Source organism: Peromyscus maniculatus, chromosome 5 (genome assembly GCF_049852395.1).
Source record: "Peromyscus maniculatus bairdii isolate BWxNUB_F1_BW_parent chromosome 5, HU_Pman_BW_mat_3.1, whole genome shotgun sequence".
Taxonomy (NCBI): domain Eukaryota; kingdom Metazoa; phylum Chordata; class Mammalia; order Rodentia; family Cricetidae; genus Peromyscus; species Peromyscus maniculatus.
In genome coordinates this window covers 71,706,210-71,732,186 of record NC_134856.1, presented here as the reverse complement: position 1 = coordinate 71,732,186, position 25,977 = coordinate 71,706,210, and the positions used below count along the sequence as shown (strand labels likewise).

The following is a 25,977-nucleotide window of genomic DNA, read 5'->3' as shown; positions in this document are numbered from 1 at the left end:
GACTTCAGTGATCTTCAGGGTTTTTGGTTGTGTTCACCTCACCATGGAACAGGGCTCTGAGACTGCTTTTTATGAATCGTTACAACGGTAGCAAGCCTGGAGTTGTTATTCCACTTGGTCAATAACTCTGAGCACAGCAGGCTGCACATCTGTTTCACTGGTGAAGAATAAAAGGGTTTCCTCGCCTTTGGAGGCCCTGTGGGTACAGGTTCTAGTGGCGCCCAGAGAGGCCGCTTCTAACTCTTAGAGCTCAGTCTATGGGACTGCAATATACTTGGGGTAAAATTATTATGAAAGAACGATGACAAGATCAACACAGCCAATCATTTCCTGAATCACAACACTCAGGTCGGTCTGCTGGCCCCCAACCACCCCTCTAAGTGGGGTGACTTTCTGCCTGGTGCCTTATGTAAGACAGGCACTTCATACACAAAGTGCAGAATGCTTTTAGCAAGGTTGTCTTTTCACTTTGTGTGCTGGCCCAGTTTAGAGAGCTGCCTTCAAGGCAGGAAATAGTAACCCTTCCCTTTCCTGACCACTTTGCAAGAGTGTCGGTTCATAAGAAGGGCTCTGGCTCCGCCAGTAATGGATTCCTTATTATTTGCATCTAAATTATCCTGTATGTTTTGCTTCTGTACACTTTCATCTTGTTTTTTAGGGAAATTGGTTTATTGTTTTAACATTTACTCACAATCTAGGCTAAAAATGAAAATTTAAAAGCTCAGGAATACAGTCCAGTTATTAAATGACTTTTAAATGCAGGTGAAGGTTGGGTTCAAGCAACCTGGGATTAGATGCTTAGCAACGGGAACAACACAGGGACTTGACTGAATTTTTATTCCTGGCCACAAATATTCCTGAAGCCTTTTATGATTTCCTTTCTTATTTTCATTAAAAAACATATTTATTATGATTGAGTCTGTATACATGGTGAGTGGTGGGCAGGCATACATGGTACATATATGATGGTTGGAGGGCAATTTTGTGGGGCTGGTTCTTTCAGCCCCTTTGTAGGCTCTGGAAATTGAACTCAGGTCACCAAGCTTGTGCAGGAAGCACCTTTACCCTCTCAGCCATTTCACCAATTCCATTTTCCTTTTAGAAGTTATATTGTACGTGTGACTGTTACTTAAACAAACTAGAACAGTGATGCGTGATTTGTCCTAGCAGGCCAAATGACAGTAATAGTCAAGGATGGAATAAGGGATGCATGGATGGATGCATGGATGCATGCATGGATGGATGCATGCATGCATGCATGCATGGTTAGAGAGAGAGCAAAACATCATCAAATTGGGTGCTCAAAAAAATGCAGCAAGAATTCACTGGGTAAGCCCCATTGAAGCAGTCCACAGAGGTTAGGATAGAGAGAATCCCAGGCAGATCAATTTCCCCTTGGGGGAAGCTTTCGAGTAAAAGAATAAATAACCCCAGGAAGGCAATAGCATCACACTGGAGGCTTACAGACATCTACTAGAAACTATCTGGAGAAAGCCCTGTGAAGGCAGTCAGCTGCCCAGCTACACAGATGCCCAGGTAGAGCAGAATGTCCCCTCTGAGGACACCTCCACATAAAAGAACAAATAGCAACAGATAGAAATGACATCACCAGATCAGGTCTAATGTCATCCCTGTGAACCTGCCCAGGAAAGCTGAGGCATTCAGCTGGGCTGACTGGTTGAGCTTTCTCTCCATGGGTGAACTTCCGATGCCTGAGCTGCTGGCTCCTCTTTCCTGCCTCAGGCGCCTGTGTATCATGGGATAAGCAATTCCAGCATCTCTTGGAAATGCTTCTCCGTGTGCCTGCTCTCAAGGACACAGTGTTTTCGCTCTTGGACTTTTCTGCTATTCTCTTCCCTCTGTGTCACAGCTGGGAACAGTCCATCCCAGACCAGGGGTGTCCTTAAAGGACACTGAGAAAAACATGTCTGGGTCTGAAATTGGGGTGGAGGGAGCCCCACTTCTACACGTCTTCTCAGTGAGCTCAAACAGGAATGACAATTTACCAATATAATGTACACTATAAGAAGGTACCTGACATTGGCTCAAGACCATGGATTCTTTTTTATCTAATGATTATTACTGGGGTTTTATAATGTGTTAATAAATTATTCATGAAATTATCAGCAAGCTTAAATAATGTAAATTAAATTTTTAAAATTAGTTCTAAGGTGTTGGTGTCTGCTTACCAAATATCCAGGCCGCCACTTCTGCTTGTGAAGATCTTTACTCAGCTGAATGCTTAAGTCAAGAATTTGAATGTGACCTTTTAAATGTTTGTGAGTTTCATTTATTCATACTTTGTTTCTACAATTGGGGTTACTGCACCTGGGATTGATTATAAGTTAAATTGAAAACTATATTCTTTAAGACATTCTGCAGATGTTTAGTGATTCAAATATCTGATACAAATATTCTACTAGACTGTACGACATTGCCACTGTTTGGGTGAGAGCTTCACCTCAACCCCTGGCACCCTCGCATCCCTATACCCAGAGATTCTGGGCTGTTTGGATGGGAGTTCCACCTCAACTCCAACCAAACATTCCAGACTCTTTGGGTATAGGGATGCCAAGGTGCCAGGGCTTGAGGTGGAGCTCCCACCCAAACAGCCACTATTAGAAAATTTTGTCCAGAACAATCCCATGATGGTTAGCCTAGGGTTTTCCCTTGGGAGTTTAAGTGCTGTAAACAGAGCTTATTGGGCTGTTGTAGTAAGAAGCTGGGAAGTGTAGTACTGAGAGCAGTGCAGACTGTAGAGGTGTGGTCCAATGGGTCTCTGAGGGAAACAGGAACTTCAGCATCAACTGGGTTAGAGGCTATGTGTGTGATGTTTCAGCAAAGAATCTGACTACATTTTGTCAATGTGCTGAGAACTTTTCTGAGGCTAAATTAAAAAGTAATGGGCTGGTTTCTTTGGTGGAGGAAATTCCAAGACATAATATTGAATTTGCAGCCTGGTTGTTACTGATTTTCTTTTTGCAGATTTATAGTGAAAACAAGCTTGTGGGACGTGTATATATATATATATATATATATATATATATATATATATATATATATATTTTACATATATACATATATGTAAAATGTGCAGTTTGGAGAGGAAAACAAGACGCGGGAAGCTTAATATTACAGTCAAGGCATGTGTTGGGGAAGAGCCGTTGTAATAGTTAAGAAGACCAGTGCTGTGAAGTTCTGGGATAATGGGAGTGTGCCCCTAGGAAAAGGCCCCCGTCAGCTAAGCTTTCAAACTGTGAAAGGCAAAGGTCTAAGGAGTTTTCTCTTCCTCCAAACAACAACACACAAAAGCTCCTCCGAAGGTGATTCTGGAGGGCCAGGGTCCACCCTAACCTGGCAGCCATCCTGAGCATTTTCATCCATGGAGAACTGGTTTTGGAGGCATGAAAAATGCAAGAGAGAAGGGGCCATGGATCTGTCCTCCACCATTTCAGGGAACCGCTGAGGCCGGGCAAAGTATGACTGTGCTGGAGTCTGTGAGAAGGACCTGAGGGGTGAAGAGACCATTGTGTGAAGTTGTGGAAGCCAAGGCTGGATTGCAGCGGTGAAACAAAGTTTCCAGAATTGCCAGGGCCAGGAGATGTCTGCCAAGGAGGGCTTCTTTATAGGGAGTGGAACCAGCCCAAGAGAAAGACGGTTCAGACAAAAAGGCTGGTGGAGGGACAGAGCTGTCTAAGCCCATTGTCAGATTACTAGGGTTACAGATGTGCACATGATGCCCAGCTGTGGTCCTCGTGCTGGTCCACAAGCCTTCTGAACTGCTGACGTGCTCTCTCCACCCCCATCTTTGATTTTTTTGAGACAGGATCTCTTACTGGTATGGAGCTCACCAAGTAGGCTAGGCTGTCTGGCAAGGCTCTTTCTCTACTTCCCAACACTAGGATTACAAGCAAGTATTACTATGCCCAGCTTTAATACATGGGTTCTGGGCTTTGAACTCAGGTCTTCTTGCTTCCATGGCAAGTAACTTACCAACTGCAGCCTCTCATCTGCTTTCTATGGATAATAAAGTTAATGAACAAATAGAACACAATAGATATCTCTGAATTCTCCAGAAACCATTATTGCCACATCACCAAGTTTTACTTGATAAGTTGATACAAATTTTCTTCTACCTAAATGTGACCACTAAATAAAAGGTAGATGGAGCCCTAGACAATGTCCAATGACAATGATGAGGGAGGTTGGAGAGAGAGAAACCTGTTCTCAAAGCAGGCTAACGGTTACATTTCATTCCCCCATCTCCATGCATGTGGTGTGCATGTGTGTAAGCAAGTGTGTGTGTGTGTGTGTGCATGTGAGTGCACATGCTGTGGAGGCTTGAGGCTGATATCGGGTGTCTTCCTCAATCACTCTCTACCGTATTTGCTGAGGTCCTGTCTCTCATTTGAACCTAGACTTCACCAACATGGTTAATCTGGCTTGTCCGCTCTTCCTGGGGGTACCCTGCCGCTGCCTGGAGAACTGACTTACAGGAGGGGCTGGCCATACATACCTGGGTCATGGGGATCACCCTCATACATGAGGACAAGGATTTTATCCTCTGAGTCATCTCCCCCGTCCTGACTCTGTCTTTTTAACTGACAATCTAAGATACGGGATCAGTACAATGAGTGACAGCCGAAACAAGCTCCAGACTGCCGCAATGGTGTTTTAAGTATTTATTATGACAGATGGAAAGGCGTTAACTCTTTTGTCTAACTTGGGTAGGATAACTATCTTGTCCTGTATGTTAATTGATTTTATTAACTTTCCAGTTGGCTTGAGGTCTCCATTTTCATTTGTATATTTGACTTTACTGGATGTATTATTGAGGAGTGTTTACATTATCCTCTGCCTTATGGTTTTTGCACTGTTCCCACCATCTGCCAGTAATTCTCTGTGGATTGCTTGTGCTAGAGAAAAGAAAGGACATGATGAATAGACAGAAACTGGAGGGTGAAGTAGGAATGAGCCCATGGGGACCCGGAACCAACAGGAATCCCAGATGTGCACTCGGAAGAAAAAGAGGAAGAAAATCTTTAGGTGTGAAAGACAGATGATCAAAGGAAAAGTGATCCAGGAATCATTTAAAAACAAAAACAACTAGCCAGAAACACAAATATGTAGGGCACATAAAAGGTCCATGAAGGATTAAGTAACTATCACAGTGATCCCAGACACTGGATAAAGGATTTACTTGGAATTGATGAAACTGGAAATAAAAATTCTGTTTCAGTGTTGCTGGTAAGTCAGTTTGTTTTGATTTGGAGGGCTGTTTTCATTCACACATTTTGACGTAGCTATCAAGTGCTAAAGAGATGAGCATTGGGTCTCGGGACAGATTTTATCGAGTTTCTATAAAGTGATGGGTCCTGACTTACCTGGGCGATGTTGACAGGCCAGCTGTTCGATTGTCACATGAAGACTGACTCTTGCTGCAGATGGTCAGAGATTTCCCTTATCCACGTGAAAGAATTCTTAAGTAGAGTTCTTAATTTTTATATTGAAAGTGTTTTAGTGTTTGTGCCGTGGGTGCATGTTGTGCACAGTGCTCACAGAGGTCAGAAGAGGGCAACGCATGCCCTGCAGCTGGAGTTACAAGAGGTTGATCCATACATGGGTGCTGGGAACTGAACTTGGGTCCTCTATAAGAGCAATATGCACTCAAAACCACTGAGCCGCCTCTTCAGCCCTAGCCTGTGCTTTTATTTTTAGTGTTTCTGGGGAGACCAAAACCAGAAAAATTTTAAGATCTGTCTTTTGAAAGAGTTTGTGTGAACTATTAATAACTGCTATAATTGAACAATAAAAACATAGCAATTTAAGTTATGACATTCCTTTCATAGGATAATGAATTTTTGCAATTATGTGGCCAGAGCTTTTTTTTTCTGTAAACCTATGGCTCTTATTCTTTCTGTGTGCCTAAGAAAACAAAAAAAAAAAAACCCTAATTTCAAATATTTTGTCTTAAGTTTTCTACCTAAAGCAAATGGATTATATGTCCTTGTTGAGATGTGTTGTGAGAAATATTTCATTAGCAAATATGAGATACTGCCAAGTAGCAAAATAGCCTAAGTTTTAAGTGCCCACTGTGCCAGGACTGTTTCTGCATTATAAATTTGAATTTTTAAGTTGTATGAGGAAAACGCAGATTTTTTTTCTCCCTCTGCACACAGATTGAAAATGAGACAGGCCAATAGCTGGCCACCAAAATTGATTTTAGAATCATTTCAGGTATGATATATTTTAGTAATGATTGCTGTATGAGTTCTTGTAATGTAAATATTTAAATTCCATCTACAGTGGGCTTTACACTAATTTTCAATGGCACATTAACGCATACGAAGAGCAGTATGTTCTGTGGTTTGTTTATACTGATAGTTATTTTTGATGTTCATTGCTTAGTACAAAATACCATTCTTGTGCGTTATGAGAACATAAACTTTATTGCTGTCTCATTACCACACCAAAGCCAAATATGAGCTAGAACACAGCACTCTGTATGAATCTCCCAAAGATGGGCTACGGGTAACTCAACTGATTATGTATAGTTTCGTTGTTGAAATAAAAAGGGACTAGTACTTGAATGTTGGGATTTTCTTTTGGTAAGATATGCACAGTGAAAATCGATAAAATAATTCTGATGGAATGGCTTCTTATCTAGTGCAATGTAATAATTTTCTCTTCTACTCATAAAAATGATCTCTCTACCCTAAGGCTATATTTTGTAGTGTCACTTTAAGTATTCGGGTTTTGGAGAAAAATATCTGTTCCTTCAGATTTAAAGAACTAGATCTTATTGAACTAGGGGGGAAATGTACTGAAAATCGTTTAAATCACTGTTTGATTTGTGAAACATAAAGCATCCTGCCAGAGATGAGCGAAGCGTGTTGGTTTCAATGACTTTGCCTGGCTTTTTGTGCCTGTACAGACATGTGTCCTTCACTGATAGTACTAAGGAAATGTCTGTGGCCAAAGCCAGAGGGGTGTGTTTATGGAACACATTTTTATGTGAGGAGACTTTTCAAAAAGATATTTGATTTGAGTAATTATGAGTAGTTTCCTGTAAGTTTAAGATTGTCTGAGAATAAAAAGTTAGGAAAAAAATCATGAATGAGAGCATGGCTAAAGAGAAGACAAACTGTGGCCACAAGTCAGATGATGGCTAAGTCTCTCTGACTTTGTACTTGGTGAGTCCTGATGGCGGGGTACAGAAGGATGCAAGGTCAACATGTCAGTCTTCCATCTCCAACCCATGTTTTCTTGCTGCTTTTGTAGTGGTTTGAACAGGAATGGTTCCCATAGGCTCCTGTACTGAAATGCTTGGCCATTAGAGAGTGACGCTACTTGACAGGGATTAGGAGGTGCGGCCTCGTTGGAGGAAGAGTGTCACTTCGAGTAGGCTCTGGGGTTTCAGAAGCCAAAGCCAGGCTCAGCTACTCTCCATTACCATGTCTGTCTGCATGCCACCATGCTCCCCATAATGAACTAAACTCCTGAACTGCAAACCAGCCCCAATTAAATGTTTTCCTTTATAAGAGTTGTCATGGTCGTGATGTCTCTTCACAGCCACAGAACACTAAGATACCTTTTTTTAAAAAAAAAAACAGGGTTTCCCCCTATATAGCTCAGCCTGACCTTGAACTCATGGCAGTCTTCCCATCTCAGCCTCTAAAGTACTGGGATTATAGGTGTCCTTTTAGATCATCAGCTGGACCTATGGAAGTATTCAGATTCCAGAAGAAAAGTTTTTTCAAAACCTCGCGGTGGTGGCTCACGCCTTTAATACCAGCACTTGGGAGGCAGAGGCAGGTGGATCTTTGTGAGTTCGAGGCCAGCCTGGTCTACAGAGTGAGATCCAGGAAAGGCTCAAAACTACACAAAGAAACCCTGTCTCAAAAAATAAAAAAAACCCCACCTGTTCTCTCCTCATACAAAGACTTGCCCTGCTGAAGTCACAGCCACCTGTTCACTGTACCTAACATACAGCCCTAGAATCATGGATCTCTTATCTGCACTAGGCATGCACAAGATGTAAGGAAGACGATGCCCCATCCTCTGAGTTTACCTCACATGGGTGAATAAAACATTTCAAAAGCAATGCTCCAGTGGGATTAGTCCCTACACTGTTGCAGCAGACACAGGTCCCCTCCCTGCAAAATCTGTCTCAAATGTTCTGTCCACATAAGTCCCTCCCAATACCCATCCCTCAGTTTGATCTCATGCCCTCTCTCAGCATTCCATTCTCAACAACAGGGCTAGAGAAATCCCTTTAGAAAAACACACCCAAGCACACATTCCTTTGCTTAGACCCTTGCCTTGCCCTTGGAAAATGCCCAAACCTGTTCCTCTTTCCAGAGAACAGCACTCACCGGCAAGTCTCTGCCTAGCACTTACCATCCCCCGCTTTACCATCCCCCGCTTGCCCACTAAGTCACACCAGAGGATCCTCTGCTTTGGGAAATGGACCATGTTGCCTCCAGCCTTTGCTTTTCCACTAAAATATCCTTGCTCACTGCATAGCCAGCTCTGTCTCAGCTTCCAAAATTCATCTAAAATGCTTCAGGAATGATCTTCTAACCACCAACTTAACACCCTCATCGCTGCCCAGTTCCTGTGCTTCTTAGCAGCTTGGCTTATTTCTTCCAGGGACTTCTCACAATCTAAAACTACCTGTGCATGTCTGTGTTGGTCTAGTGCCCAAGAGGTCAGAGGTTTTGCCTATTTCATTGGATCTTTTACACCAGGTTCAGCACAGTGCCTGGCACACAGTCTCGACGCAAGAACTATTTCCTGATGAACTGATCTACTGTAGATTGGTGGAGGAAAAGACAGCTACAGTCATGGGGTCCAGGAAGTTAAGTCAGCGTTCATCATTGGGGTTAAGGGAATCACACTTGAAAACTAAGCACTGTTTAGATAGCTGTGAAGTTTGGGGAAACCGAAGCATAGAATTCAAGGCAGTCATCAAATCAAGCAAGTCAGCTCTTTTGGAAAAAAATGCAGACTGGCTTTGGGGTGAAAAGGCTAAGCCAGACACTGTCCAGCAGCACAGATAACCTCATGCTTGCCTTCCGGTTGTTCTGGGGCTGCACTCTTCCTGTCCACATACTCTGTGTTTTCAGAGCCGGATCACTGAGAGGTGTACCATGCCTTTCTCCAGCAGCCTGGGTAGCACCAGGATGGCTCCCTGCTTCTTCTCTGCACATCCCAGAAAACATGAGGGGGCCATGTATTGGTAAAGCTGTTTGTCTTTCAGCCTGACTTCTAGGCTGGGGTGCAGTGTTCAACAACCTAAATTCCCCAGGGTTGCCCAGAGGCAGGGCCTTGAGCTTTACAATCAGGAGAAGTCAATGTCGAGGTAGCTGTGTAACCTTTCCATGACGATCAGAAAGAAGGTACACAGTATCCTTACTTTAGTTCCAGGTATTCACCTCTTGCTGCAGGGTCCCTTCCATGTTCATACACTGATTTTGTACTGGTCCTCACAGTACCTCCATTGGTGCTTCACTGGGGCTTCTCATGAGCTCAGCTCTGCTACACTGGCTCCCCTCCAGGACATCTGGATTCTTCTTTGGTCAACCTACATTACCACCTGATAGGTTTTATCTCCTGGGAGTTTGAAATTCCCCAATCCTTTGACCAAGCCCCCAGAAAACCCTCTTGCCGAATTTACCTGGGACTAGCGAGGAAACAACTCCCGACTCACCACTGACCTTCAATAGGGCTATACCACACTTCTGACTATATAGCTCCAGAAAAAAAAGTCAACTAATTCAGTAGTTTTCTAGTGACTCTCTGACATAATAAGGAGAAATCTATAAGATGTTTGTGGAAAGAGCCAGACAGTAAAATATTGGGGCTTTGTGAATCATGCTGTCTCTGTTGTTACCAGACAGCTCTATTATTATAGCATAAAAAGCAGCTAAAGATAATACAGAAGAAATGGGCATACATGTTTTTTAATAAAACTTTATTTATAATGTAGGTAGTGGGCCTCATACAGTCTAGGATCTACATTTGTGAATGTCTGGTATAGAATATTCTTGTGTGTATATGTGTGTGTGTGTGTGTGTGTGTGTGTGTGTGTGTGTGTGTTGCATGTGTATATAGATGTTCACATGTATGTGGATACATGTGCATGTGTCTGCCTGTGTGTTGTGAGTAGGCCTGAGGTTAATGCCAGGTATCTTCCTATATTACTCTCTACCTTATATATTGAGACAGGTCTCTCTTTGAACTTGGAGCTCACTGCTTCAGTTAGTCTGGCTAGCCAGCTTGCTCTACGGAGTTCTCTGTCTGCTTTGTGAGTATTGGGATGACAAGTGAGCACTACACCCACCCGGCTCTTAAGTGGAATCTGGGGGTGGGTCCTTATGCTTCATATAGCAAACGCTTTACCTGCTGAGCCATCTAATGCTGCCTTTCCAGACAATCTTTGTTCAGGCTACAAAGGTTTCCATAGAACTCATTATGGAGACAGGCCATAATTCTCCATACAACATACACCCTTCCTTCATCCCATCCATCCCTACGTCTTTCATCACTTTCTCCATCACTCAACTGGACTTTATAAAACTGGACCATACCACAATAAATTACTCCACTAAGACATTGACCAGGAAAGAAAGATCACATGGTACTGACATCCTTTTCAAAAGCCTTTGCAAAATTGTCTATTTGTGTGTGCACATTGGAGGCCAGAGGATAACCTAGTGTTGGTCTTCAACCTTTCACCTCATTTGAGGCAAGATCACTATATTGTTTGCCACGGTGCTGCATACTCCAGCAGATTTGCCCAAGAACTCCCTGGGATTCTGTCTCCACCCCATATCACTCTGTAGGAGAACCAGGATTATGGATACACACACCAGTGTCTGGCTTTTACATGAATTCTGGGGATCTGAACTCCGATCATCAGGCTTTCATGGCAGGCATTTTCACCCATCTTGCCAGCCCATAATACTTCCTTCCTTCTGGAGGACTATTCAACACATTTCGCAGCATGAAAGGTGGGTACGGATTTAAGGGTTGGGTTAGGGTAATTGAAATTAATACATGGTTAATGCTTTGTCAAGAGGCTTGTTAAATTAACAAAGGAAAGCCTCCTGTGATGGGCCATAGTGTCGTCATACTTGGTAATGGGGAAGGAAGAAACCAAAAATAATGGACTTGTGTTTCAATCTAACAAGCACCAATCTGTGAGCAGGTATGGTGATATTTTATTTGTGCTGAAATGTGATTTTATTTGTATGTTAATAAAGTTGCCTGGAGATCAGAGCTAAGTACAAGCCATTTAGCAAAGTCCGGTGGTGGTGGCACATGCCCTTAATCTGATCACATGGCAGGCAGAATCTCTGTGTGTTCAAGGACACAGCCAAGCGGCGACCGGAACCTTTAATCTCAGTATGAACCATAGAGACCTGGAGGTCTGTATAGACAGGCAGTGACAAGGAAGTCATGTGGTTGGGTTTACAGCCAATGAGAAGGGAGAACAGAAAGGCAATAAAAAGACCGGACACAGGAAGAAGGTCTCTCTCTCAGGGCAAGGACAGCAGTGAGTGGTAAGATAAAGTGGTCTTAGCTCTTGCTACTGCTCGATCTCTGAGCTTTTAGCTCTTTATTTGGCTCTGTGTTTCTTATTTAATAAGATTGTTTAGAATTACATCTACAGGCAGGACTCCATGGCTGTGAGCACTAGCCTCTGTTCTTTCTTCTCATTGGGTAATAATCTAGGGCCAACCACTGTCTTCAGAACCTATTTTAAAACGTGCTGCTTTTAGAATACACTTTCACAGGAAGAAAGAAAACCTGGATGACATATAAAATAATTTCGACATGTGTGTACCTGAGCGTTGATATCAGGAAAGAGATCTGGAAGTGAAGGAAGATGAAGGGGCAGGGTGGACAGGTTCAGGGAGGAGGACTCTCCCATCCAAAGGCCCTTATGTCAGCTATCTGGTCCTAGTGAAGAGATGACATTGAAACAGGGATATTGACAAGCAGGGTCTTCAAAGAGTGTTGACCTGCTTCTTGGAACGTCATCAATGTTGAGGGTGTTACCTCAGGTTCGGCTTGAGCGTGAGGCAGCACATGTGGTCTCCGTGCTGAGCTCAGAAAACAAGAGCTTCACAAGTCAATTCCACACCCCCTGAATTTGTGCCTCGGCGGGGAGTCCTCAGCAGGAAATCCTCCATCTGTTTTCCTTTACTAGAGGAACTTTTGACGATGAGTTCATTTCTCTGCAAACATCCTTGTGGTGCTGTAACAGAACGAGGCTGAGTGATGAGAAATGTCACCAGGAAGACCAGAGGAGGCTTCAGATGCAGATAGCCGGGCCAGTGACACTTCCGAATCTGAGTTTCAGACAGGGTGTATTCATCCTTTGACGTTTATGTTTTGATTTTTGCCCCCTTTCCTTTTTCTATTACCCCACCCCATTTTAAAGACATTCTTATTTTTCATTGCTTCTTAATATTTTGGCTGTTTGGAGAAATAAATACAAAAGGAAGACTTCTCAAAGACTTGTCCTGTGGATTTCCAGTGTATACCATGTGGTCCAAAGGATTATAACTAGCTTAGTCTTTCTTTATGAACAAAAGAGCCTAATTTGAAATTCAAGATTACTTTAAAATTATCACTGCAAGTAAGTACTTTGTTTTTCTCTTTTCCTTCCTTTAATCCCTTAATATGAAGCGTCTTTTGCATATTGTTATCTCAATGAAGCTATCAGTTCAACTATAAATATAAGTAAAACGATTTGCCAGCCCATAAATTAATTACAAGAGTCAACACAGAATTTTCTGCTCTTGGTACCATTTAGCAGGTAATGTGTATAGGCATGCTTATGTTTTCGTGTCGGGAATTATTTTAATTTTGTTCACGTTGCAAGTGAATATCTTTTGGCTCATTTCCTCCAGTAATATAAACTATATTTTAAATCGGGAAATAAGGAAGGGGGGGGGAATCTCTCCTGAAGACTGACTGCCTTGTTGCCCTAGCAAGCATATCAAACTGTTGACTTTCCTGGAAGGTTTGGACAGATTTGCTGAAGGATAGGTAAACCCAGGGAGCGAAATGATCTGAACCTGGGACATTTGGGAACTCCTTTTGAAAACGCCATGCAGTCATTTGGCAGGTGCTGGAGGAAAAGGCTGTAGCCTGTACCAAACAATGGGGAGCTGAAACACTGAAAGCTTCCAGGCTTTCTCACTTTCCTGGGGTTACAGTATTAAGTGTGAGTGGCCGGTGAGGGGGTGGGGGGGTAATGAGGCAGCTTCTCAAGACTCCAAAAATCTAGAGCTGTGACTCTCCTCCAGCTGGATGTGGTTAAACGGTGCAGAGACCGCCGTGGGATCTAGAAGTGGCTGAGGTGCCCTATTCTCTCCCAGACTCCTGCCTTCCAACCATCCACCCTCATCCCTCTGTTCTGTGCAGCTGTCAGCTTTTCCCAGGGTCCTTTGGGGAAGGGGACGGCTGCTTGTGCTGGCTGGTGGATGGATATCTGGACTGTCTTTGTTTCTCCTGTCTCCCATGGTCCTTATTCTACCACCAAACCCTCATCAACACCCTGTTTTTCTTCAAACTAGCTGGCTTAGAAGAGAGCATTTAAAAAAGGAGAAACCATGATAGTCGAACCACACCTCTGTGTCACCCTTCCTTCCACCCTCTGCTAGCATTTGAATGTCCTCTGCCTCCCCCTCCAAGAAACAGTTCCTGTTCCTCCTGTTTCCTCAGAGCCAAATGCTCTCCAAACCAGCCTGGTTACTGTTTAAGCGCTTCAGCTAGAGATCATTATCTGCCGGGCCATCTGCTATTTCTCCTCAGTAGAGTGCATCATTCCGTGTCTATAGCTGCCCTTTAACTCTTCCCCTCCATGGTGTGGTAGCAGCTCAGGGTGGTCCTAGGTCAAAGGCTTGTTGTGAGCAATAGGAATCTGTGGCCCACGTTTGTGTGCCAATGGTATAACCGTGGAGGGCCACTAACCCATGCTTAGAGGAGGTAGACAGTCATCTGGAAGCTGTGAGAAATGACACAGAGCGAATGTGTTCTTTGCCATGCCACATGGTTGCTACTTTCAGACAAATTACCTGCTTTCTGGTTTACTTGTGCTTAAGGGTTTGCACTGGCCTTTGTTGAGGCATGGGGATGGCCAGCAGCCCCTTTATGGATGTCAGGTCCACATCAACTGTGGCAGTCTTGATGGAAGGGTGGGGTGGGCTTGGAGCTTAGTTGTAGAGCAGTTGCCTAGCATAAGTCAGGCCACGGGTCTCACTCCGAGCAGCACCAAGAAAAAAAAAAAATGTAAAGCATTCTCTACTTACTGTGCTCCTTGGTCACCAGGTGAGAAAACACTCATTGGATGGTTTTTTTCCTGTTGTGTTTACCGGAGAAGTTGGGGTTGGCTTTAAGTCTCACTAAAAAAAAGAGAATTTAAAAATGGTCTCGAAAGGAAGTTCAATGACAATTTTATTAGACTTTGAGAAGAAAATCTGCAGAGCAGGCAAGCTGGAAATCTGAACAGTTGCCTGGCAAAGACAGAGAGGAGGAAGGTAGCCAGGCAAGCCTTGGATCTGAGTTCCTCAAGCCCACCCAGCTTTTCTCTTAAGCGCTAGGGGTACAAACTCGTCCTCAGGCTTGCCCAGAAAACACTACCCCCTGAGCCATCTCTCCAGTCTTTAACCACGAGATGTTTTCTCTCCACTCACATCCTGTTATCTACTTCCTGAGTGGGAGCACTATTAGGCTTCAATGGAAATTACATTGCTGGATTTCAAAAGACACCAAGCCATCTCATGCCACTTTCCTTTATAAAGCAAGTGTTTTGTTCTGAATAGCTCATTTATAAACACGCAGTGGACCAGCGATAGCCTATGAAGCAGGCGATGATGAAATGATGATCATATCAAACGATTATTGACTGCCATCAGTTGTCGGGTGAAATGCTGGTATTCAATAATGCTCATGGCATGCCTGCCTTCGCTCAGTCATATTTCAACAGATGAAGAACAATCTGTCTTAGAATATTCCCATTGACTCCCATCCCACATTCCTTCTGCCTTTGGCACCGTGGTTTCTGCCATTCAGTCTAGCCACTAAGGCTGTATACTGTCTCTCCTCCTTCCTGTATTTCAGTTCACAGATAGTCTTTCATAAAACACGTATCAGAGAATTGGTGCCAGCCAGGGATGGGGTGGAGATGGGAGAATTGAGACTTGAGTGAGGTTGTGTCCCACATGTTGGAAGTGGGTTTTAGTTATCTCAGCCCTGCATCAGTATTTATGGAAAGTATATCTTCACCCCACACTGTGTGTTTCTGTGCTGCATTTTCTGCAGGGTTCTGTGGATAATTAGCCCTTGTTGGCTAGAAGCACCATAATTCTTAGAAGAAAACAGCACATTAGTGAGCAAATGCATTGAGTTGTTTGCGTTGGGCCGGGTTTTCCTTATGACCAAACAAAACTTTTAGAGGATGAAATGAAGTCTTTCAAATTAATAAAGGAAAGGGTCTGTTTTTATGTTTTTCTGTCATGAAATATATTAAGGGACTTTTACTATACTATCACTTACATAGATGTTATTGATATGTGACATGAGCAAGCATTCACAAAAGCAGACAATCAACAAGTGAATGACCAAAGAAGTAAGTTCCCAGACTTGGAGCTGGAAGTCACTGGGCAGTCATTGGCAGAGGGGGTGGCGTTCTGAGTTTTCACATTGCTCCTGATCTGGATTGGCCACATGGATTTCCCATTGTCAGCTCGAAGGCGATTTATTGAGCACCCATAGGGTACTACTTTTCAAATGGCCCATTATTACATCAGAGGACAAATTTAGTACCTCAGGATGAAGTACAAATTTGGCAGATGACCTCCAAGGAGAAAGACTAGATAACCTCAGAAATACTACCCTTTCCCAACTTTTGGTTCTCATTGGCAGTTAGAACCAGAATGTTTCTGTCATGCCCTTACTTAGCATAGGACGATAGTGAAACCAATATGGTAAAATGATTTACTTATCAGGAATCAGCTGCAGAACTAAAGCAAGCACAAGGATTATTTTTACTTTTTATGTTTTAAAATATTACTGTTTTTGTAGTGATTTGAAAAAAATGAAGACATGTCCTATAATCATACCAATCACATTCTTCCTTTATCTTTTTATAAAAATATTTTAATGCATCTAAAACCATATCATAGTTATCTACAAACCAACTACTAAGTTTAAATGTTTATTTTCGCCGGGCGGTGGTGGCGCACGCCTTTAATCCCAGCACTTGGGAGGCAGAGCCAGGCGGATCTCTGTGAGTTCGAGGCCAGCCTGGGCTACCAAGTGAGTTCCAGGAAAGGCGCAAAGCTACACAGAGAGACCCTGTCTCGAAAAACCAAAAAAAAAAAAAAAAAAAATGTTTATTTTCCCATCTTTAGTTCATATCACGTATAAATTAAAATGAAGCTCCTTACAACCTCAGCTGAACCACTGCTCTCTTTTGCTCGTTGCCCTCTCTCCTAACATAGTTATTGTCCTGGCACAGCTGAGCTTGGATGCATGTGTTAGATGCAGACAGGGGATATGTGTTTATGCTTAAAGTCTTGTTTTGTGCTCACACTTTAAAATACAAGAAAAACATCGTTCATATCCTTCTGTAACTTCTTCAAACTCAGCACTGTTTCGGGTATTATCCATGCTGGTGCATAGATGTCTAGTTGTTTATTATAACAGCAGGATAATTTCATGTTATGGAAATAACTCAAGGTTGATTTATTCATTTTCCTCCTGGAAGGACTTTGGACCAACTCTGTTTTGATGTAAAGCTATGCTGTGAAGATCTATAGATGTATCTTTTTACTCACGTGCTGAAATTTCTTTTTTGTTGCTGTGTTTTGTTTTGGGGCAGGGTCTCATGTAGCCTAGATAATGTGAGTTCTGTTCATTCCTTTGTAGTATTTATCTTTTTCTATTTTTCTCATTTTATTTTAGACCCTTTGAGCCAACATTAGATAGCAGTATTGTCTTATTCCAGGTTTTATATAATATACCCCTGGCTTTTTACAGCTGGGAGTGGTATTTCCTTGGGGGGTTTATTGTATGATATAGTTTACCTTGTTAAGAAAGTTTCTTTCTATTACTTGCTCATTAAAATGTTTTATCAAGGAGCTATTTTGAATTTTGCCATGCCCTTTCTTCTCATTTATCGAAATGGATGGTCTCTTAGTGGATTCAGTGATGAGTTATATTAATAAAATTTCAGAATTTAAACCATTCTACTCTGCAATAAGTCTAACTTGATTACAGTTTTTTTTTTTAAATGCTCATTCTAAATTTGGTTTGCTGGCCTCTTCCTTAGACTTTTAGATTCATAACTGAAACTGGCATGTAATTTTTCTTGCTCATTTTGCATCATTTCTCTTACCTCATGAAAATGAATTGGAAAATATAATTGGTTCATTCTGCTCTGTGGAATTTTTTTTTTTTTTTTTTACAGTTAGAATTACCTTCACTTTGAAAGCTGAATGAACTTGCCTGAAAGCTCCAGGTCTGGTCAATCTATGTGGCTGTGAATAGATTTTAGCCAATGATCCCATTTTTCTCTTGGCCAGTCCAAGTTTTCTACTTCTTCTTGAATAATTATACATTATGTTTGCAGCAAATTGATCATTCTGCCTGAATTTTTCAAGGGCGCAAAGATCTTCTTGGTATTCACCTTTTAAAAATCTTCCTCATCTATACCTGTCACCCTTCTTCACACAGACACAACTGTCACTTCCCTTTTCTCTTTTAAACTCAATCTTGCAAGAACTTTATTAGTTTTTATTACCTTTAAAAGAACTTTGGCTTTTCTAGACCCATCAATGATTGCAAATACCCTCAAGACTCGGGCAGACTTTCAGCTGAGTGTATTGGTCTAGACCAGCAGGTATTTTCTCACATGCCATGAGATACCCTACTTATTCCTGTCACTTGTTCTGCCTTGGAGGGCTATCATGTTGGCTGTTGCTCTGTGAGTCCTTGCCTCTTGTCTCTGTTGCTTTTCAGACCCGTTGGTCTTTGCTCTTCTTCCCTCTCACTATGATGTAGCTCTCTGTGGATCGTCTCTTCTAACTCTGTGGAATTATAACTGAGCACCTCTGGGACATATCCAGACATATATCTTGGAATATTCCCCCTTCAAAATTCTACTATTGTTCAGGAATTCCTAATAGGCATTTCTATTTCTGTTCATTTCATACTTTCTGTTCCCCGTGTGTGTGTGTGTGTGTGTGTGTGTGTGTGTGTGTGTGTGTGTGTGTGTGTGTGTGTGTATACTACGCTTCCATCACTTGATTGTTAATCCAGGGTACCACTGTGTAGCCAAGGCTCACCTCAAAACTTGAGATCTTCTTTCCTGTGTCTCCTGAGTGCTGGGATTACATACCACCATGTCCAGCTCTTAGATACATTTATCCCCTTACCTTTCTGTATTGTGTTTCAGTATTTTCTTAAATCAGCCTTGCAGAGCATTAATTATTCTTTGGCTCTGTATTAATAGCTCTTTCCTCTATCCATCAATCTTTTCACTCAGTTGCTCTTTTCATTTCTAGTCCTTCTCCATATTAGTTTAACACTTTCTTTTTTTTCTTTTCATACAGTTTTCATTCGTTTTTGTCTTAGTCATTTTAAATGTAGGTTAAACAATATTTTAGGCTTCAAGTGCTACATACTATTTCTGGTTGATTGTGTTCTCTGTGTGATTAATGATGTGGGATTCTGAATTCATCTTCAGTAGGATATATACTGTGTAAAACTAGATAGAGTAGGTACAGCCAGCTCCTCGGAGACATTTTCCTTCCATTTTTAAAATTTACAGCACAGATGAATCCTTAGGTTATTTTTTTAACTTGTGTTGCCTGGACCACACACAGTCTGCTTATTAACTCTGAGTGGACACTTTCCTTCTCTTCTCTTGGCAGCTTCCAGGAGACAGGAGTGCTGTTAGCATGTCCGGTTGCTGTGACGCTTTTCAATGCTTCATTTAGAAGGGTGCATGCATCTCTCTCTCTCTCTCTCTCTCTCTCTCTCTCTCTCTCTCTCTCTCTCTCTCTCTCTCTCTCTCTGTATGTGTGTCTCTGTGTCTATCTCTGTCTCTGTTTCTGTGTGTGTCTCTGTCTCTCTCTCTCTCTCTGTGTGTGTGTGTGTGTGTGTACGGAAGTCAGAGAAGAGCATCAGGTGTTGTACCACAGGAGCTGTCCTTCCTGCTTTTTGAGCCAGTGACTCTCACTGGAGCTCACTAATGCAGCGGCCTGGCCACCAGCAGACCCAAGAATCTACTTGTGTCCACCTCCACAGTGTTTGTATTCCAAGTGTGCTTCCGTTTTCAACGTCTTACATTGGTCCTTGGGGTAGAACGCCTGCCCTCCTGCTTCAAAGGCGGGACTTTACCAACTAAGCCATGGCTCCAGACCCGAATCTTTTTTCCTGTTTTTTTTTTTTTTTTCCTTTTCTTATTTTTCCTTTTTAGACAAGATCTCACCCTGTAGCTCAAGCTAGCCTCAAACACACAGCAATCCTCTTGCCTCAGCCTCCCAATTACTGGGATGTAGACATGAGTCACCACCTTCAGCTCTGTAGGACTTTCAGCTGTCCCCGACTCCTGTGTGGAGTTCACACTGAAGCTTCTCTGTCATCAAGACTGTCAGTACCTAACTGCAAATCAGTGTGGTTGTTTTTTAGTTCATTTCTTTAAATTGGGTAGATTTCTTATTTTTTATTTTATTTTTATTTTTGTGTCTGTGTTATGCCATATATGTGCAGAGAACCACAGAGGCCAGAAGAGGGTGTCAGATGCCCTGGAGCTGGAATTACAGACAGTTGTGAGCTGCCCTGTGTGAGTGCTGGGAACCCAATTCTGGGCCTCCCGAAGAACACCAAGAGCTCCTAACTGCTGAGCCGTCTCTCAGGCTCCACTGTTCCTTTTTGGATCTCTGTCTCACATCTCTCTCTCCTGCTCGGAGATGCAAGCTTAGCAATGGATTTGAAAGAATATTGTCTTTTTTAGCCATTATTTCTAAGTGTTTATAGTGGGGAATTTTTCAGGCTTTCTTGAGGAAAAAAAATGTAGAACAAGAACTTGAGCTTTGGCTTTTTTTGACATGATTTTTTTTTTTAGAATCTAAGAAGTTCACAAATCATATTTTCTGTGCACTTTTCTTGCTAGCTTCTGTAGAAATGCAGACTTTCCAAAAACCAGCTTGAAAAATTATTAAAGTAATATAACCCTGAAGTATTGCTATATAACCTCTGAGGAGGTACATGCCTTTGAAAGTCTACAATAAACTCGACACAGCCCACTGTGCTGAGAATTATGGGGTGGGGTTTAGGGAAGGCCTGTGCCCTACTTAGCGAACAGTTTCATGGAATGGACTGCAGAGACACGGATAATATTTTCTGAAACAATGCAAATGGGTTTTGCTTTTCCTTAGCAGATCAGGACATACTCTCACAGGGGCTGTAAAGATGGCTTAGGGCATTGCTCAGTGGTAGGACACTTGGCTAGTCTGCATGGGTCCCTGATTTCAGTTCTCAGCACTACCCAAAAACCAAAGGGTTTTAATAAAAAAAAAAAAAAAACAAAAAAAAAAAAAAAAAAACATTTCTTTCTAGTCCTAGAATTTCATAATTTTCCTACTACCTTGAAACATTTTACTAACAAATCTTACAGAATGTGTATAGTTTAAAGCCAAGTCTTGGGCAACAAGGCTGTATAATTGTTGTTGTTAACGCATCCTATCTCTACCATTTATCATAGCTCCCAAGAAATATAGGTGGCTGTACCCAGTCTGTTTTTCTTGTTGATATACCTCTAATCTGATTTTCTGCATATAATTTTTGTGACATCTCAAAATTATTAATCACCAATTATGTTACATTTTCTATTTATTCATTTGTTTTAGAGATAGGATCTTAGGTATCCCAGGCTGCCTCAACCTATCTGTGGAGTTGAAGATGACCTCAAACTTCTGATGCTCCTGCCTCCACCTCACTAGTGCTAGACTTATAGGCATATACCACCATGTTCTGTTTCATTCAGTGCTAGGGATTGAATCCAGAGTTTTGTGCATGGTAGGCAAGTTGTCTGCCAAAAGAGCTATGCCCCCAGCTTATTTCACTTTTCACCAGTAAAATATGATTTGCAAGTCACAAGCAAACAAAACAACATTCACAGGGCTAGAGAGGAGCTGCTTTTCCAAAAGACCTGGGTCCAATTCCCAGCACCCAAATGGCAACTCACAATTGCCTGTAATTCCAATTCTAGGGGATCTGATATGGTCTTCTGGCCTCCTCAGGTATCAAGCATGCATGTGGTGCACAGACATAAATGCAGGCAAAACACACATACACATAATAATCAACTAATTTTTAATTAAAATAATTGTTGAGTTTAAAGGTTATTGAAAACTTTCTAAACATGATTTTTTTTACAATGTACACCATGGGAAGTTTTATTACCTCCAGTGAACATGCAATAATTTTAAGCCATATTTCTCCTAAAATTCTCTTTGAAAGCAACAAGTTAGTAATAAGTCAGTTGTGAGAGACAATTGAAATCAAAACACAAGATTCATATAAAAATAACAAATATTCTTTCTGCATACAGTATCCAAAGTTATTTCCAAAGCCCCAGCTTGTTATTTTAGATTAAATATCTAAAACAAATCATTACAAAAACAAATCCATTCCTTTGTTGGCTTTCTCTCTGTGTGTGCTGGAATTGAGGTGGGGTCAGTTGTCAGCTGCATGAGGAGAGGCCAGACGCTGATGTCGTGATTTTCTTAATTAAGAATTACCGTTTCCAGCCCTTGTCAGTGGTTTACAATGGCAATAATCCCTCACCAAACAGTTGTTACTCTAGATCCTAAGTGGTTTGCCAGAATGTTAACCTCAACTCGACCCCTCATCTTGCAAGGAAGGGTCTACATAGGTCAGTAACCATTTCTAGAAAATTATCAAGTCTGGGCTGCATCCTGGACTGTGTCACTGGCTATAAAAATAATTATAATGTTTGTCATTTAAAATACATGGGATCAGCAAGGATAATGAAAAAAGTTTAAATCCTTATCCTTTGGAATGAAAAGGAGGGGCTTTCAGAGAGTGCTGACTTCAAACTTTTCAGGCTGCTTTTGTTGCTTCTGTCTGAATGTACACAACCCACTGGCGTGTCCTGGCGACTCACTCATCCATGTGATACTCGAAAGTGGCTTCCAGGCCTCTACATGTGCTGTGGCAAAGCCCTTAGTTCTCTGACAAAGTTTTTAATTGGTGACTGTGGCTAATGAGCGTGAAGTCCCGGGAGAAACGGAGCATAGGCTTGCACTACCCATTAGGATGAGTAGCAAGCACAAGGGTTTAAGAGCTCCCACTTGGACCCGAAGCCAGGGCCAGAGACTCAAGGTGAACGGTAACAGTTTTATTTTCACCTTCATAAACTATGTTAATGATGCCTAGCTACATCGCCCTCCATTGTTAGTGATGATACCTGTGCCGTCATTACCAAGACCTATTCTGACCTTGACTATTAAAGGACAATCTTGTTGTCAAGAATCCCAGTTAACCTTACTTTAGCTAAAGTGCAGTCTCTGCCTTCAAGCAAAGAACTCATTCCCTGTTTTTGCAGGGTAGCTATCCTGGTCTTCCCTGGGTCCACGTGGGATGAAGTAAGTGCTGGAGGTGGGCCATACCGAGCTGGTGAGAAACACACAACTCCTACCATGCACAGAAAATGCTGAGGCAGACAGTTCTGCAGAGAGTTTGTTGTTTGGAGCTTAATTTATGTTTTCAATTAGAGGCCTTGCTGCAGTGTGGTAGAGGAGTAAGTAGGAATAATAAAGGAGATACAGGACAAGGAACTGGCAGTCTTTACCTCTGATATGTTTTCTTTAGTCAGGAATGTTAGATGAATAATGTCATTGAAATCAGCACCTTACTGGAGTGAGGGGAAGGGTGGCCCTCCTTTTCCAAGATGTCAGCATTAATGTTTTAAAGGGCATGTGTAGGTACCATTTGGCCTTTGGTACTGTATAGATTTCATAATTCTGAGTGGTGTGTGAATATGTTTTTGGGAAAAATAATTTAAATGTCTTTAACATATAGATCAGTTTTTCATTCTGAAACTGTTAAGTTCACAGGGCTTTTCTTCACTTGCATTGTTAGTCTTGACTTTAAATAGCCCTCCAGGTGCCATGTGACTTGAGCATCTCCATCTAATCCTGTATACGTCTGCATCCTGCCATCTTGTTGTTCTTATCTATCTCCCTTTCTGAACAGCTTCCTTTATCCATTCCTAGAAAGTTAATTTGGATTGCTTTCATCCTATCCAGATGGACCATGTGGCCTTCAGTATCTCAGGAGTTGTATTCTTTCTCCTTGTGTGGCCTTTCACTGGCTAATTCTTATTGTGATGAAGAATTATGTGTCTCTCAGGACCAAAGGCCCATGGTCTCTGCACATCTGCCCTGTCCTCACTTCCCAGTGACTCCCACTGCTTCTTCCTCCCCTTTATTAAGAGCAGTGAGCCTTAGGCTCTGAAGAGCATCAGGAGCTTGTTAATCATTCTTTCCCACTGTCTCTTTCTGTCCACATCACTTCCTCCCTCTGTGTACAAGTTAAAAGTCAACCTTTTCATGAAAACTAACTGAATGAGGCTATTGGGTTATTTGAAGTTTTATTAGCTTCAAAGATATGACCAACTCTCATTTTCTAAATAAGAATATGTGACTGCCAACCACTAGGAAGGCAACGTTTCATTATTTTCCTGGAACCATATTAGAGGCTATTTTGAGGCAGTGATGAGGTTTTGTATCCTATACACCTTATTTAGATCCATAAATCTTTAATTTTCAAAATTTGTACCATAGTGGTTAATGGAAGTGGTGGTACCCAACTTCCCTATGTAAAAATGAGCTTCCAGAAAACAGTCTAGTGCATAGCATAGGCAGAATATTCTGGAGTCCCTAACAACTGAAAACTATGAAGAAATTAGTACCTGAGCAACCAACCAATCACAGATAAGTCATCCAGCCATTTATACAAATCAGAGCAGCATCTATTAGCATCACCTTCTCCTGTTCCTGAGGACTAGCACATAGTAAGTTCTCCATAGTATCAAACTTCACATAGCCAGAAGATGTTTTCAATTCCACATGATTGATCACCATCATCAACTTTTGCAGCTGTATAAAATCTCCAGCAATTTTGTGGTTACCTCAAAATTCCAAAAGATACCATAAATCAATGCAGCAATTGATGGACATGACTCTTTAAACCCTGCCTTTTAATCTAGGGATAAAGCCTCTAACTTCCCTTGCATAAAAGATAAAAGTTAAAGATGACCAAGAATGATGAGATAGCCATAATAGTTCATGGAGGAACAAAATATATGTGTTCAGTTACAGCATGAATGATTACATTTAAATATAAAGGAAAATGTCATTTTTCTTATAACAAAGTTCAGTGTTATTGAATAATGAAACAGATAAAAGCAGAAAATATAAAATTGCTTTCCTATATTTTATTAAAAGTCAGATTAACATCCAAGGTTCAAGATGCACTTGGAGACTCTTTTAAGGTCTGTGGACCTAGGATTTTCTATTCACCAATAATAGTTTGTCTGTTTTTTATTACTTCGTGGGGTCTTTTTTTTTTTTAAAGATATTTTTATCTTTAGAACACTGAAGGAAAGATGTGCAAATTCCACCTCCTTCACCAGAGACATTTACCAATCCTGCGTTATTTAAAGGGCAAATGGACCTATTATGGTGAAAACCTGGAGAGAATGCCAGAGCAAGCACAGTATAGAGAACACATTTTCACAGGAAATAAGTCCAAGGCTTCTAATTGAATTTGCATGGTTGAATGAACTTGTCTTGCTCCTATTCCAGAAATACAGCCTACCACATCCTGAACTACAATCCTGCAGAAAAGCAGCCAAGTCCCCACACTGGCATTCCACAACGGTACCCACTCCCCACCTTCACCAATGATATTTCTTAGTTAAAATGAATTTTGAGCCTACCGAGCTGAGGAAAAAAACTTCTGTGTGTTTCTTTGAGCTAAGATAAAATTGCTTAACCTAAAAAGAGGGATGTGCCTTAGCTTTTCAGTGAGTGTGTGAACTGCCACAGGAAAAAGTAGACCGTATTTCTTGACTTGAGGACATATACCTCAGGTGTCTTCTCATAGGAGTTGAGGGACAGGATCGTGAGAAAATGTGTTTAGTTTGCTTTCAGAAGTGCATTACTAGACCCTAGCACTCTGTATTTCTAAGCACCTGTAATAACAATATCTATGTCACAGTGGCTTCTCACTATAAAGATGTGAGTATGACTGTCAACACAGTCTAGTGTGTGGGGATGAGCACTCATCCAATTACAATGTGATTTTTATTCCCACCACCCCTCCACATTTTACTCCTCCAGTGGGGGAAAGCCATGGTAGACTCTCCAGGAGGTTTCTTGGAGCCACACTTGGACCTGGTATAGTCACTTCTTCTCCCATTCTGTGGACAGGAACTCAATTCTTAGCCTCACCTAACTCCAAGGGATGCTGGGTTATGAAATCTAGCTTCCAGTAAAACAGAAAGGAAATAGAATGTGATGACTATAGAGAGGTCCATTGCATAGTTGAGGTCCTAGACTCTAGGATATGACAGCTGTAGAGAGGTCCATGGCATTGTCCCTAGTTTTGAACGGAGGATAATCAAAAGTGTGAGACAGGAGCTCTGTGGTTGGTCCATTACAGGGAGCTCTAGCTCTGGGTTGCCTATTGGGAAGCATTTTGGATGCTATGAGGAATATGAGATGAGCCTGCCATCTTCTGCAACCTCAGGCAGTACACAGTCTACAAGAGGAGCACGCCCTTTCATAACTGTTCTGTAGCTGGGTAACAAGGCATTTACCTGGAATTTTTAACTGAGTCTCTTGGTTCTAACAGATAGGAAAT

At 41.8% G+C, this 25,977-nt stretch overlaps 1 protein-coding gene across 5 annotated transcripts in view; it reads left to right on the top strand.

Annotated features, from left to right (window-relative positions):
* The window catches only part of Kiaa1217 (KIAA1217 ortholog), a 796,433-nt gene that overhangs the window by 381,311 nt on the left and 389,145 nt on the right, over nt 1-25,977 (top strand). Inside the window, exon 1 of one of the 5 annotated variants that reach the window (XM_076572597.1) lies at nt 12,250-12,649. The exons of the other annotated variants lie outside the window; for them this stretch is intronic. The gene's annotated coding sequence lies outside the window, so the exon portion shown is untranslated. Of the gene's footprint in view, nt 1-12,249; nt 12,650-25,977 lie in introns of those variants that run through there. 5 annotated transcript variants of the gene reach the window in all.